We start from the raw sequence: 15005 nt of genomic DNA, 5'->3' as shown, positions 1-15005 counted from the left end.
CTCGCAGTACTGGGGGTGGGCCCCAGCACTCAAACAGCACTGGGGGCGTCCCCAATGTTGCGAGAGAACTCTCCAGCGCCGCCTCCATCTTCTTCTGGAATGCTCTCTCCCTGCGTCTTCTTCCGTCCTGGGTTTCAATCTTCTAGGCATGCGCACGGAGGCGGTGCTGGAGATTTCTCATTTGCATTCCGAAGAAAACCGGCATTTCTACCGAACAGCGGCGTGGAGAAGACCTCTAAAGGTAGGAAAAGAATTGCCTTTCTTAAGGCTATTCCTATGTGTTAGTCAGAAAAAAAGGGTATCAAATGACAGGATCCCTTTAAAGCTAACCTTGTCTTGCTTATGTAATGTTTGTATAGAACTATTTAGCTGGCAACAAAGAAGTGAACTGCAAATTAGCTACAAGGGAGACACCTAGTGGCAGGAACTTTAGATAGGTTTTTCAGGCAGAAAGCTGCAACATTTTTAATTAAAGTGCATGAGGTTTGGGTTCAGAAACACATGCTCTATGACATGAAACTAAGTTGTCTGAAAAGTTAAGATACCACTTCACTATTACAGTCTGACCATGTGGGGTCTTGTTAAGAGTCAATGTATACAGATATGAGTATAACAGATGTAAAATATTATACAAATTAAGAGAAAAAAAAAACACTCCTTCAAACTGTTTCCAAGTTTACCCAATGTTATACGTTTTATGTATGTGGGTTTTCACAATGCTACATCCGAATATACTGATGTCAGAGTGAGAAGTGCACATGGCCATATGTGTAGTCAGCGTATTCAGAGCGCTGCATCCAGAGCTCGCACAATTCCCTGCTGTCAGCATTCTCACTATTCTATGCAGAAATAAATGTCGATACGCTGGTATTTTTTTGCATATTATCTTATGTTTTCAACTTTCATTCACAGTGATTCCAGAAACAGAAAGACAAGTGAAGTTAACACTCAGTGACTTGGATAAAGTGAAGTGCTCCATTATGTTAACAAACTTTTACCCATCAAATATTACATTTACTTGGACTAATAAAGAAAATAAACCAATATCATCAAAAAGAAAACTTATCCAGACAGATGATGAACAGACATTTGATGCTACAAGTGAATGTACAGTTCCCTGGAAATATTTCACCTCTGGAGTGCGAGTGACTTGGGAACACGAATCACTGACATCTCCTCAGTATCGAGATCTCCATGTAACAGGTACAGAACTTGGAAGTAGCTGTAAGACACAGCACAATAATGGTCTATATACTATGAGACACTTGGCTGGTCAGGTAATGGAGGGGGGTGTACATCTCACCCAGACTACTAAAGTGGGTGAGACGAGAAAACTCCAGAAAGAACATTTCTCAGCAGATAACTATTGTCTGCTGAGGGTTATTTCAAAGTTCCAGTTACTGGGCTGGATTTTTAGGAATGGCAGGTAGGTTGGTAGTGGGACCTGTCATTTCCCCTCCCCCCCCCCTCCAGTCCACACTTGAATGTTCCTGCAGCGACTCAGCTGCAGAGAGTCTCCTCATCAAGGAGGCTTAAGAAGTCAGCTCCAGCAGCAACAATTTGGCAGAGCTTGGCTGGAGAGCGAAAGAGAGAGGTCATATTTTTGGAGCTGTGTCCTGAGTGATTGAACTGGCTTTTGATTTCTGTTATTCTAGCTGAGGTAACCTATTCTATGTTTAATTAGAGCCTAGCCGGGCAGGGATTTCTTTTTGTATTGTTTCCTTTGTTGCTGCACTACCTTTTGTGAGTGAAAATAAAACTCTGCTTTTGTTTTGGACTAAACAAACTGGATTTGTGTGTCTATGCCACCCCACCTAGCAACCCCAGACCCTGACAATACACAGGAGTACACTAATGGCCTATGTACACAGGAGTATACTAATGGTCTATATACACAGGAGTACACTAATGGTCTATGTCTATGAATTCATGTTTGGGACATCAAGTGTCACCACAATAATTGGATAGTTGTTGTTACTGATAGTTTCTGGATACTCAAAGGGATTTACCAACTTTAGCTACTAAAAGTTCTTCACTCTTAGTTTTATTATCTTGTTAAGGTGGTACAAATATATATTTTATTTTTTCAGCAGTATTAACCACCAGTCCTTGTTCTGTGACTTATCTCTAGACTTTCCCTGGCATCCAGTCATTGGTGAAATAGACCGACCAGCTTTCTATGTGAGCACAGAAGCCACATTACAGTGCAAAATCTCTCAGTACTTTCCAAGTGATCTCACTGTGACCTGGTACATGAAGAGGAAGACCGGAAATGTGGATGTAACTGACAATACCACATCCATAGCACAGAGACAGCCGGACAACACGTACAGCTGTACCGCCTGCCTGACATTCACCCCATCAGTAAGAGAACATGATGGAGCAGAGATCATCTGCAGAGTGCAGCATCCCACCCTGAGGAAATACATAGAGAAATCTACAGGACCAATACAGGTCTATGGTAAGTCCTTCTCTAGTGATTATGAATGATCAACTAGAAAAAGTATCTCAGAAAATCTCTGAGAAAAGGAGAAACAGCAGAAAGATTGTTTCTTGTTTTCAATAAAGAATTCAGGGACAAAAGCAGGGACAACAGCATAATTATTTTTGACAGTTTGCTGAATTCGGTGCACTGTCAGCTTTCTAGCGGTATAATACTGCCAATGCCAGAGGATGTGAAAGGCCGTCTTAGACCAAATTGCTGCCCTCTGCTACATCCAGGTGAATTTTCAGCCTGTTCTCTACAAGCGGTAGGGCAGAGCCCCCAATAGCGTTTTACTAGTACATTCAGCTGTGGCTCTATGACATGCGACCAAAGTGATGGAGACAACAACTCTCCAGGCTTATCACCCATATACTCATAATATATTCATTTGATCAAGTGACTTATCTGCTTTAGAGCTCCACTTTGGAAAGTCAAGTTTTAGATACTCAAGGGTCCTGGCTGGGCTTCTTGGTACTTTTTGGCATGCCTTGCACCTTAACGTTTCCCACCAATACAGATGTGAACATCAGAGCTGGAATCTACTGTCACAGATTCCTGACATTTGCTCTGCTTTAGAATTGCTCCAGTATGTTCAGATGTACAAGGTTCTGAAAGTTAGAAGGCAGAGCAGGAACCACAATACATATCGCTGGTCACACACATCAGTGATTTCTTTCTGGCAAACAATTATAATCTGAATAAAACCAACTAACCTCATAACTTTCATTGTGACCAGTAGCAGAGATTAAAGGGAAGCATGTTTATATCCACTTAAGGGGGCATTCACACTACTGTCTGTGTCCGACAGGTAGTGTCCGCTCCTAGTGTCCGTTCAAAATCTGGCACGGACATTAGGAGCGGACACTAGCTGTGTCCGTGACACCTGTCATTTATTTAAATGGCGATCGGGTGCGTTCTTTTGCACTCCGTGCCCTTCCTTCACTGTCCGCACGTAAAGATGTCCGACTTTTCAAACGGACAGAAAAACCAGACATGTAGGGCCCATCTCCTGGCACATGTAAAGTGCACCTCACTTCTTCTCACGTGTCTCTCAATCATGTCACTGTGTAACATGTATTTTCTTGTTCAGCTTCTCCCAGGATGCAGGACAACATACAATGGTCTCTAATAACCATAGGAAAAGGTCTCTGTAGTCTCAAGTTGCAGACTTTTTACCCTAAGCCTATAGAAATCAATTGGAGCTGTAGTTCCAGCAGTTGTGTAAAATCCTGTGAAACCTATGAAGACAATCCTGACTCAACAGTTAACGTGAGAAGTGATTGTACAGTCACTCAGGAGAATTTCACTGACCCCATCTATAGGATCATAGTAACCTGGAGACACCAATCGCTGACTGAACCACAGAAGAGAGAAATTTACATAAGGGATTCAGGTAAAAGCCATTTCTAGTAATGCAGAAATACAATCATGTGACCATCATGGCATTCTCTATTATATAGGATGGTTTTTAACCCCTTAAATAGCTGACCTGATCGCTATCAGTCATTGCATTCTTAGGGCTAGTTCACACGTGTTAGGGTGGTCAAGGAATTTGGTCAGGAAAAAATCCGCTTCGGAATTAGGAAGCTTTTTTTTGGAGTGTTTTTTGACATGAGGCGATTTTTGGAGCGTTTTTTGAGGTTTCAGGTTTTTTCCTCCAGCACAGTGAATGGACCTTGAAATAACAACATTTTTTGAGGAGTTTCTGCCAAAAAACACACCAAAAACGCTAGCGGTTTTTGCGCCTCCCATTGACTTGTATTGATTTCCTGATGCGGAATCCGCCTGAAGAAAGGTCATGTCGCTTCTTTTTTCCGCTAGCGGTCTACATAATCCTTTATTGTGAGGGGGCGGATAAAATTTAGTTCACTTTGTTGAGATTATAAAATGTTGCACATATATTTTCCTTTATAATTGTGGTTCTTCTATATATTTATAGGTCCACCTTGTTGTTTCAGAATAAGAGAAATAATCACACCCGTTCTATTACTGACTGAAGAAGTCAATCTGCATTGTGATATCAGCGGATACTTCCCAGATAAACTGACCATGACCTGGCTCGTAAGAGAGCGAGGATGGCAAAATTATATCCCTGCAGATCAATTAAAGAAACACTACCAGATCAAGACCATAAAAAAGCCAAACTCTGATACTGGATCCCAGTCTACCACCTCATTACGGTTCCGACCATCACAGTTTAAGCATCATGGCAGTAAGGTTATGTGTATGGTACAGCACCCCATTCTGGAGCTTCCTATACAGAGAACCTCAGGACTTCTACTAATGCCATGTGAGTACTCCACATTTACTATGAACACAACATACAATTCAGGTAGAGTCATGTATAGACGCAGCAGGTTAGTTAGGCCTTATTCACACAACAGTGCAGTTTTTTAACTGCTGTGACAGTCCTATTCAGGGCTTATTCACATGACGGCCGAAATACGGCCACTTTAAAACTACTGTATACTAGCATTACCCGCAACTTCGTTCGCGGCCCCCTCACCCTCTGCGCGACCCACCTGCAGCGCAGCCCCTCCCCTTGCGGGCGCAGTGGGCCCCTCCAACACCATTGCGCCCATGGTCCCCCAGCCCCCCACCTTGTGTCCCACTCCCTCCCTTTACCGCCGCTCCCCCCTGGCCCCCCGTTTCCTCCCTACCCGTGGCCCCTGATTCTGAATTCCCCCACATTGCGGGACGACGGGCACCCTTCTTCTTCCCCCCCAATCTGTGCCCCCACCCCCCTTACCCGGGCCCCCTTTTTCTCCCACTACCGGGGACCTCAACCCCCCCGAAATCCTCCTCTCACTCTGGCCGTGTGAGGTGTAAGGGCTGCTGGACACTGCGTGAACATCACTGCAGGGACCGCTGCGCACGTAGCTTGACGGCAGAGGCAAGCCAGCTGTCGGGGATGAGAACAGGATGTCGCGGCCTGCGGAGACTGTGTGTGGCAAGCGCTGGAGTGGACACATGGTGTGGACGCTCCGGAGGCTTGAGTAGGCGCCCTGCTCTCCAGTGTGCCCTCCGTTTGTAGCTCCGCCCAAGCAATCCCATGGGGTTAGGGGGATAAGGGGGCACGTTCCTGGGGATAAAGGGGCATGGGGTAGGAGGAAGGAGTGACCACATGGGGAAGCGGGTAAGGAGAAAGGGGGGTGGCCGGCGCCAGGAGGGAGAGGAGGTAAACAGTTCAAGCGGGCTGCAGGGTGGGCCCCGAGGGTCCATGGACCCACAGGTGTAGGAAGGGCCCGCTGCGGACACAAGGCAAAGGAACAAGACTGCGCACCACTCCAGGTGGGTCCCGCAGGGGGTCGCGGGTAAAAGCTAGTTTATAATATTAGTAGGATCTATTGGTCAGTTCACATGGATCTGTCTGTGTAAAACAGACAGAGAGCATGTAAGTGTTTTGATGGCTGTGAAAAATGGTCCATAAAGGAAAAAAAACAGATATGTGAATAGACCCAAAACTCATGGTTTAAAAAATGTTGTCACTGAATAAGGCCTTCGAGGACTTTTGTCGCTGTACTTTTCACTAGAAGAAAATACAATAAATGCAAGAAAAATAGATGACAAAAGAGTTTTCGGGTCTGAAATAAAGTGGTAGAAACTACAATTCAGCTCCCTTCCCACGGAGTAACACGTCACGCATTCAGACGCGTATACACGTGTCAGAGTGTGAGCGCTCAAAACAGATCCCATTCACTTCAATGTGTGCTGGCTTACGCACGCTACACATTGAAATCAATGGGTTAAAAAGCCTCCCATTGATTTCAATGCGTAGTGCCCGTAGTGAATGGGCGGAAAAAAAAAGCGTGGTTTTCGCCTCCCATTCACTTCTATTGCTTTCTTTAGGCGGAAAACGCCTGAAGAAAGGTCATTTCGCTTCTTTTTCTCTGCTAGCAGAAAAAAAAAAAGCTAGCAGTCTACATAGACTAACATTGTATGGAGGAGGATTATGACGTGGATTCCGCTGTCAAAATCCTCCCCCATGTCCTCGTGAGAAGGCACTGAATATGGCGCTATATAAGTAAGCAAAATAAACATGAATATTTTTTTTGCACCAAATAGAAGTGATGTACAGCTATAGTAGAGATCCCATGCACTTCTATGGGAGACGTATTACAACTCTGGGTGAAGTAATTCAGTAATACAGCAATGTGTACGGCCAAACAGGTTCCTCCAAGCTGAAAATGCTTCTATGGCTGTTTACAATGTTGAATTTGTGTATGTAGATTTCAGGTGAGATGTTCAGATTGACATTTATGTATTTAATCTAAGAGCTGCATGTAGACATAGTGTCAGAATTCCCACCATCCTTTGCAGGACAATTTGCATGACTTCCCAAGATAAACACAATTGTATTCTTTATCTGTATATTATAATTTACAGTGAATCCAGAAGTGAAAAAGCCGATATCACTAACACTCAGCAATTCAGAAAATGTAAACTGCAGCATTTATTTAGACAAGTTTTACCCATCGAATATCAAGATTAATTGGACTAATAAAGAAGATAATGAGCCAATATCAACCAGAAATCTTATCACGACAGATTATGAGCATACATTTCACGCTACAAGTGAATGTACAGTTCCCTGGAAATATTTCACCTCTGGAGTGAGAGTGACTTGGGAACACGAATCACTGACATCTCCTCAGTATCAAGATCTCCATGTAACAGGTACAGCACTGGGAAGTAACCACACACAGCACAATAATGGCCTGTGTACACAAAACTACATCAGCGGACAATGTACTCAAGAATACACTAATGGTCTATGTACACGGGAGTACACTAATGGTCTATATACAGTACACAGGAGTACACTAATGGTCTATGTACACAGGAGTACACTAATGGTCTATGTACACAGGAGTACACTAATGGTCTATGTACACAGGAGTATACTAATGGCCTATATACAGTACACAGGAGTACACTAATGGTCTATGTACACAGGAGTACACTAATGGCCTATGTACACAGTAGTATACTAATGGTCTATATACACAGGAGTACACTAATGGTCTATGTACACAGGAGTACACTAATGGTCTATATATACACTGGAGTACACTAATGTCCTATGCACACAGGAGTACACTAATGGTCTATATACACAGGAGTATACTAATGGTCTATATATACACAAGAGTATATTAATGGTCTATATACACAGGAGTGCACTAATGGTCTATATATACACAGGAGTACACTAATGGTCTATGTACACAGGAGTACACTAATGGTCTATATATACACAGGAGTACACTAATGGTCTATATACACAGGAGTACACTAATGGTCTATATACACAGGAGTATACTAATGGTCTATATATACACAAAAGTATACTAATGGTCTATATACACAGGAGTACACTAATGGTCTATATATACACAGGAGTACACTAATGGCCTATGTACAAAGGATTGAGGGGATATCGTCACTCCATAAGGAGAGAACCACCATTTAGGTGTGTGGAGTCTTATTAAGCCATGAGCGCTCCACTGTGCAAAGGTACATGGGAAGAATATGCAAATCTGACTTCCATGATGTAATTAGGATGCCATTGCCTCAAGTATGCACACCAATAGAGGGCGCTGACTGAGAATGTGCAAGTCTATCTTCCATGATGTAATTAATTACATCATGGAAGATAGACTTGCACATTCTCAGTCAGCCCCCTCTATTGGTGTGCATACTTGAGGCAATGGCATCCTAATTACATTATGGAAGTCAGATTTGCATATTCTTCATATGTACACAGGAGTTATACTGCTGGGGTAATGGTGTATATATCTGTAGGTGTATATAAGCTGTGTAATAAGCCAGTTTCCAGCAATATTAATAATTAGTCTCTGTTTTTAGATTTTCCCTGGCGTCCAGTCATTGAAGAAATGGACATACCAGATTTCCATGAAACCACAGAAGCCACATTGCAGTGTAACATCTCCAGATATTTTCCAAATGATCTCACTGTGACCTGGTACATTAAAAAGAAATGGGACACAACATGTCAGATTGATAATCCTGCACCCATAGCTCAGAGACAGCCGAACAACACATACAGCTGTACCGCCTGCCTGACATTCACCCCATCAGTAAGAGAACATGATGGAGCAGAGATCATCTGCAGAGTGCAGCATCCCACCCTGGGGAAATACATAGAGAAAACTACAGGACCAATCAAATTCAATGTAAGTCCATCTCTGGTAATAATAGCATTATTCTATATAATATAAATAGTATTTTATCTAATTTACACAATGCACAATTCTGATTATTTCTATAGGTATCTATATCATGTTGAGGGAATTCTGGTGGATTCAATCCAGTTATTTAAGTTTAATCAGTTTTTAATGAAAATTTTTCAGTATAAGAGGAAAAGCGGAACAGTATAACATATATCACACAGAGGCACGTAGGCCTCAGGGGTAAGAACAAAATAACATAGTAAGCAAACAATGTAAACACCATTAGACCAAAATGGGCTAGAGGCGACTAGAAAAACAGAGTTGGAAAAGAAAACAGGACGCGGGGACCGGAGATAGGCATAGCACAGTAATGAGATCAGAGGTCCACATGTGGCTGAGACCATAGAAGAAAACCAACAGAAGCAGTTATTTATTGTATAGATAGCCTACCATAATAGGGGTTGTCCTGTTTAAAGAAAGTCATCTACTGAAGCTTACATGTGAATCAGAATGTCTATGGAATATCCACAGATGTAGATAATGTACTGGTTATATAAGAGTATCTGTAACCCCTCACAGGAGTTACCAATGGTTATTTGGCCATAGAAGTGCCTTACATGTTATGATAGTTTGTATATGTTGCCATGTTCATTCTGTGTTCATTTGTGTAATGTTGTTAAGCTATTGTTCTCTGGTTTCACTTGTACTAGTGAGCTGTGGTCTGCATAGCAACACACACTATAATGAATGGATCTGTAGCTGGAACAGGAAATAGTCATAGCAGGGAGAGGAAGTAGTATTCTGTAAGCAGCCAGGGAAGGAGAAGCAAGGAGAAGTGTGGCAGTGGCCATCTTGTGTTTAAGACACTGGGTGCTGTGAGGATTGCCACAGCAGCAGCAGGGCAGAGAAGCTGTGACAGCGCCCCCATCACTATCAGTAAGAGGACAGGATTATATCAGGCTAAGCAGAGCTATAACCCTGGCAGCCTGCACCTACCTCTACAAGGTAACAGAACCCCTGCAGTAAACCAGAATCTGGACCTGCAGACATCTTAGAGACTCTGCTAATACATGGGAAGGTGTCAGCCAGCTACAAGCCACTGTGCCACAGCTCACTGCTACAGGACAAGTGACCAGCAGATGCCTGTTACAATAAAGCAGTGAGCACTTCTACTGATCCTGGCCTGGACATTACCCTCCTTGCAGCTAAGCCCTGGGCAAATGCTCTTTGTTGGAGTAGAGCACTGGCACCCACATCACCATCTCCAGCCCAGGGACCAGCGGGTGTCTCAACACTCCAACTGGCGTCACATCTAACTCTGCCTATTACCCTGTGCACCTCTCCTGGGAGTTCTGGTGCCTATAAGATCACCGTGACAGTCCAGCCTCCTGCACGTTTCTCCAGGGGTGGTCGCATATCTCATATTGCCGAGGGACATCTCAGTGAGCAAGGAGAAGCCAGGAAGTTATTTCTGTCAGAAGTGCTCATACACTGCACAAGAGCGGGTCCCATGTAGTGCTGGCCTAAAGCTGAGATGTGACTGTGATACTGGCAAAACTCTCAGGTCAATGCAATTTGCAAATGTGTTAATGGTGAAGTGACTATATAGACCTATAAAGTGGCAGATCCTCACTCCTGTGATAAAGCACAATAACTGCTTAGTGACCTGACATCGAGATCTTTTGCTCTCTGGTCTGATGTCATATCTAGTATTTGTCCATCTCTAAAGTATCTTTCTTGCTGAGAGAGTTCCTTTTCTTTGTGCTAGATGAAACTTTACAGAAAAAAATTTGCATTGGAAATGCTCCTATTTCAAAAACACTCACATTTTTCTAATTCGCAGCATGCCAAGTATACCTATGGAAATGCTGGTGTTTTCTGTATACTGTATACTGAATGTATAATAGAAGCAGAAAGTCCCCAGAGGAAAACTTTGTGGACTTTCCCTGAAAAGCACTGTAGGAAAACCCACAATACATTTCTGCTGCGGCTTTTACTGCAGTGCTTTTTAGCTACGGCTCGATACATGGATTTAAATGGACCAGGCAATTTTTTTGCCAGTAGATCACCTCTACTGTGTCTCTACGCTTGCGCAGTAGAGGTGACGGTGGAAAAGGAGCATGTGCACAGTACAAGCCATGGAGGGTAAGTATGTAATATGGGTCAGAGGTTGGACTGACTAGGTAGTGCTGGACGTATAGGATAGCTAGGATAGGAAGGATAGACAGGGAGGGGGTGTATAGAAGAGGGGGTGAGGAGGAAGGGGGAGAGATGTGAGAGGGGTTAGGAAGTTACAGAGCAAGAAGAAGAAGGTTGTAAACAAAAGCAGGAGACACTATAGCCCCCCCCCCCCAAGAAATCACTCTAACACACTAAAAAGTATATAGGTACCTTTATTAACTCATTAATATCAAATAGACTTTTAAAAACAAAACAAAAAAAACAAACAATTTTTTTTGCCCGGAAAACCTCTTTAATTCATAATAAAACAGTCTGTATTATTTTTTATTTTTTTTTTAAACACTTTTTAACATGTATATTGCTGTAAAAGTTATTTCTTCTGATTCAATATTGAGATATACTAACAATTGTGTTTTTATATTTCTCACAGAAAATGGAAAAAACAACTGCATGAAGGTAATAAGTAAACCTACAATTCTAGAAGACAAAGGTTACAGCCCCAGAAAATTCGATTAATCGATTTATTACTCTATACCAGTGATGGTGAATCTTTTAGAGGCCAAATGCCCAAACTGCAACCCAAAACTCACTAACTTATTACAAAATGCCAACACAGCAATTTAACCTTCATGCTCTGCGGATCCACAATGGTGGACAGTTACGGACCCGCAAAATATAGTCGTTTGAATAGGACTTTATAGAGCTTATAATGATACAAAAGAATTTTGTACTGAAAGGTAATAGTTCGCATTTGGTATACTTTAGAAAAATTACTGTTCACTATTTACATTGCACAGGATCTGTTTTATAGTGACTGTGCAATGTTATTTGAGCCTGTAACAATATCACAATGTCTGCTATACAACAGATACTGTTAAATAGTGAATGGTCCCCATGCTCCACAGTGGCCACCCACACAGTATTATATGCTCCACAGTGGCCCCCGCACGGTATTATATGCTCCACAGCGTCCACCCACACAATATTATATGCTCCACAGTGGCCCCCGCACAGTATTATATGCTCCACAGTTGCTCCCGCACAGTATTATATGCGCCACAGTGGCCCCCGCACAATAATATATGCTCCACAGTGGTCCTCACACAGTATTATATGCTCCACAGTGGCTCCCGCACAGTATTATATGCTCTACAGTGGCTCCTGCACAGTATTATATGCTCTACAGTGGCTCCTGCACAGCATTATATGCTCCACAGTGGCTCCTGCACAGTATTATATGCTCCACAGTGGTCCTCACACAGTATTATATGCTCCACAGTGGCTTTGGCACAGTATTATATGCTCTACAGTGGCTCCCGCACTGTATTATATACTCCACAGTGGCTCCAGCACAGTATTATATGTTCCACAGTGGCCCCCGCACAGTATTATATGGTCCACAGTGGCCCCCGCACAGTATTATATGGTCCACAGTGGCCCCCGCACAGTATTATATGGTCCACAGTGGCCCCCGCACAGTATTATATGCTCCACAGTGGTCCTCACACAGTATTATATGCTCCACAGTGGTCCTCGCACAGTATTATATACACCACAGTGGTCCTCACACAGTATTATATGCTTCACAGTGGTACCCCACACAGTATTATATACACCACAATGGCCCCCACAAAGTATTATATGCTTTACAGTGGCCCTCACACAGTATTATATGCTCCACCTTGGGTCTCCCACAGTAGTATATACTCCACAGTGGGCCCCCACACAGTATTGTATGCTCCATGCTCCACAGTGGGCCCCCACACAGTATTGTATCCTCCACAGTGGGCCCCCACACAGTATTGTATGCTCCACAGTGGTCCCCCACACAGTATAATATGCTACTTACCAGAACTCCAACGAAGAGCAAGTAAGTAGGGTCCGCCTTCTTTTATCACTGCAGGTGCTCATGAATTACGTCATCACGCCTGAGTCGGGGCAGAGGTCAGAGTCAGCTCTCAGTGTAACACATGGTCCCGCATTTGCATATACAACTGAGAGAAGCGTTCGCTCACTAACGGGGTATCCCGTACCAGATTTCTGTTAGTGAACAATCAGGGAGCCTGGATGGAGCAACAGCGTACATGCCAACAGAGAGGGCTCCGAGTGCCCCCTCTGGCACAAGCCTCATAATCAAGAAGCCGATCCTTGTATGTGGACTGGACTGCTGCTATGTGAGAAATAAACCCTCCACTTCACTGAATGGAGCGGTGTTCATGCATTGCAGGGAGACTGGAACAGCTATGTGCAGGAGAAACGATCTAAAGAAAAAAAATCACAAAGGACCTCCTACCTTTTTATAATTGTATTGTTATGGCATATCCTAGTGATATGCTATAACATAACATTGTAACAACGAATAACTCTTTACACTTCTTAGGGCCATACAACAAAATGTACAGCACATTATCCTGGGCTTTAAACCTGTGCCACTGTATATGTATGGTGTGGGATTGAAATAGGGTTGATACCTGACTGTGAGGGACAGCCAGGGACCACAAGAAAAAGGTCAGTACCAGTTTGATATATCATATACAGTATACAATACTAGCAGGAGGACCCGGCTTCGCACGGGTATATTTCATTTTTGTTTGTGTAGTGGCCCCATAAGAATTGACCAGTTTTGCCCTGGTGTATTTTGTATATCGTTTGTTTCCATAAGCAAAGATATTCAAATATCAGTGAAAAACTTGCGATCAGTTGTTATGGAGACTGGGAGTAAAGTTGTGTGTAACAGTGTCATCCACAGTGCCCTGCCCCTTTAAAGCTGACATAAGGCAGTGAAGAAAAATGGCTGGGTTGCTATGGAAACCTGGAGTAAAACTCTAATACATGGTACTCTATGCAGAGCTGTGTATCTAATCCTCCAGCATGTAGTATTGTGTGCAGTGGTGCGTATCTAATCCTCTGGCTTGTGGAACTGTGTGAAGACACGTGTATCTAATCCTCTGGCGCTTGGTACTGTGTGCAGACATGCGTATTTAATTCTCCCGCGTGTGGTACTGTGTGCTGACTTATGTATCTAATCCTCCAGCGTTTGGTACTGTGTGCAGACGCGCATATCTAGTCCCCTGGATGTAGTACTGTTTGCTGATGTGTATCTAATCCTCCAGCAATGTGGTACTGTGTGCAGACGCGCGTATCTAATCTTCCAGTGTGTGGTACTGTGTGGAGACACGCTTATCTAATCCTTTGACATGTGTTACTGTGTGCAGATGCATGTATCTAACGCTCCCCGTGTGGTATTGTGTGCAGTGGCATGTATCTAATCCTTTGGCGTGTGGTATTGTGTGCAGTGGCGCGTATCTAATAAGATAAGATAAGATAAGATAATCCTTTAATAGTCCCACCTTGGGGAAATTTCAGCGTGTTACAGCAGCATAGTAATACAGATACAGGATAATACAGAGTAATATGTTACAGACGTAGACACAGATAAGCTGAGAAGAGAAGATATACTAGGAGTCCATGGCAGCTAAGGAAAAACAGAAGAGAAAGAGGAAGACCTCATGGTCATCCTCATAATCATTAGTTCTCTGTGCGGAGAGCTCTTCGTTTGGTCTGATGTAGATTATACAGCCTGGTCGCGGTTGGAAGGAAGGACCTGCGATAGCGCTCCTTCTCACACTTGGGGTGAAGCAGACGGTCGCTTACAGTGCTGCCAAGTCCCATCAGGGTCCCATACATGGGGTGGGATTTGTTCCCCCGCATGGAGGTCACCACAGACAGTATCCTTCTGTCACCCACCACCTGTACTGGGTCCAAGGGGCTCCCCAGGACAGAGCTGGCCCTCCTGATCAGCCTGTCAAGTCTATTTCTGTCCCTGGTTGATATAATCCTCCATTGTGTGGTATTGTGTAAAGACGTATGTATCTAATCCTCCGGCGTGTGGAAGTGTGTACAGACGTGCATATCTAATCCTTTGGCATGTGTAACTGTGTATAGAGCACGTATCTAATCCTCCTGTGTGTGGTACTGTGTGCTGACATGCATATCTAATCATCTGGCGTGTGGTACTGTGTGCAGACACGTGTATCTAACCCTCCCCGTGTTGCATTGTGTGCAGTAGAGCGTATCTAATCCTCTGCCTTGTGGTATTGTGTAAAGACGTACGTATCTAATCCTCCGGTGTGTGGAACTTTGTG

This window comes from Leptodactylus fuscus, chromosome 8 (assembly GCF_031893055.1).
Source record: "Leptodactylus fuscus isolate aLepFus1 chromosome 8, aLepFus1.hap2, whole genome shotgun sequence".
In the NCBI taxonomy this organism is placed as follows: Eukaryota; Metazoa; Chordata; class Amphibia; order Anura; family Leptodactylidae; genus Leptodactylus; species Leptodactylus fuscus.
The sequence above is the reverse complement of the archived record's forward strand: the minus strand, read 5'-3'. Positions refer to the sequence as shown.